The sequence below is a fragment of the Adiantum capillus-veneris genome, chromosome 4 (assembly GCF_014529385.1).
Source record: "Adiantum capillus-veneris isolate H3 chromosome 4, ASM1452938v2, whole genome shotgun sequence".
In the NCBI taxonomy this organism is placed as follows: domain Eukaryota; kingdom Viridiplantae; phylum Streptophyta; class Polypodiopsida; order Polypodiales; family Pteridaceae; genus Adiantum; species Adiantum capillus-veneris.
The window spans coordinates 66,499,761-66,501,219 of record NC_140934.1 but is presented as its reverse complement, the minus strand read 5'-3'; the positions used below and the strand labels follow the sequence as shown (position 1 = coordinate 66,501,219).

General features: G+C 42.6%; 1 pseudogene; it reads right to left on the bottom strand.

The window, feature by feature from the left end:
- Window positions 1-213: 213 nt before the first annotated feature.
- Window positions 214-1,065, bottom strand: LOC147459332 (histone H3-like centromeric protein cnp1 pseudogene; annotated as a pseudogene).
- Window positions 1,066-1,459: the final 394 nt, after the last annotated feature.

The following is a 1,459-nucleotide window of genomic DNA, read 5'->3' as shown; positions in this document are numbered from 1 at the left end:
AGGGGCATATTATGTAATTGCAAGTCAGCATGTTAACATCTTCAAAAAAACTTGAAAGGCTTCCTTGCTTGTTAAAAAGGAATTGTGTCACTAGAGGGTCAAGTATGGAAATTTGCATAGCTAGAGCCTCTGGAAGATCCCTCATAAGACACCTGAAAAAGAAAACACACCTCCCAATGAGCCCTTGTATCTGCCTTGCACATGCACTAATAGTTAGCAAAGGAGAAACACATACCTAAGACAGATAAAGAGCACAGTGTCACCAAGCTCAATGTTGGGGTTTAGAAGCATACTTGTGTCTTGAGGGAATATGTCCAAGTACACCTCATTATCTCCAAACAAGGAGACATCCACCACCATTTGGCCTGTAACTTTTTCATAAAGAAGAGAGTTGGATTCTCTTAAACTTTTTGCTTGCTCTTTAAGGATAGCATCCTCTAATATCATGTCTGGATCCCTCTCAACCTCCTTTCCTGCTTTCATATCCTGGGCCTTTCTTGTCTCATACTCATGTGTAACATCCTCAATGACAACCCCTGAATCTTTTTGATGCCTGGAAGGAGGGATATTTACAATTTGGAAGGCTTTAAGATCCTCACTAGGAATAAGCTCAAGAGCCTTATTAAACTTGTACCTCAGCCTTGACACAAGCACAAAATCTTTGCTCATAAGTGTGACCTTGTGAGCAAATGCAACTGCAATGTAGCTATCATTCATAAAGTCTATGAGAAAATCCTCGACAGCTTCTTGAAGGCACATCAAAGCTTGAGATTGCCACCTTACTGAGACAAAAGTTTTGATATTCATCATGCTCACAAGTCTATCTGATATCTCTTTGACAACTCTCATGAAAGGTTGCTTTGGAATCAGTAGACAAGTAGACTTTTGTGCTTTTCTTATTTCTCTTAGAGATTTGACTTGATAATTCAATCTTTTTCTAGCAGTGGGCCTCTGATGAGGTTGTGGAGGTGGTGGTTTCTCTGGATCTTCTCTCTCTAAATCATCTTTTTCTGGATCATTTGGGGCTTGGTAGACTTTTCTTGCAGTCTGCTTCGTCCTCGCCATTTGGGTCAAAAAGTACAAACACCGCATGACGCGATAGCTGGGTCACCCACAGTCTACAAGTTCACCGTATTGCGTTGTATGTGAAGCTAATGATCTTGGCTAGGAATCATGGAGGGACACCTGCACGAGGCGATAGCCGGGTCACCCACACTCTAAAGCATGTCCGTATCGCATCGTATGTGAAGCTGTTGACCTTGGCAATGAATCAAGGAAGGACACCTACACGACACGATAGCCGGGTCACCCACATTCTAGAACATGTCCGAATTGCGTCGTATGTGAAGTTGTTGACCTTGGCAATGAATCAATGAAGGACACCTGCATGACACGATAGTCGGGTCACCCACATTCTAGAACATATCCGAGTCGCGTCGTATGTAAAGCTGTTGATCTT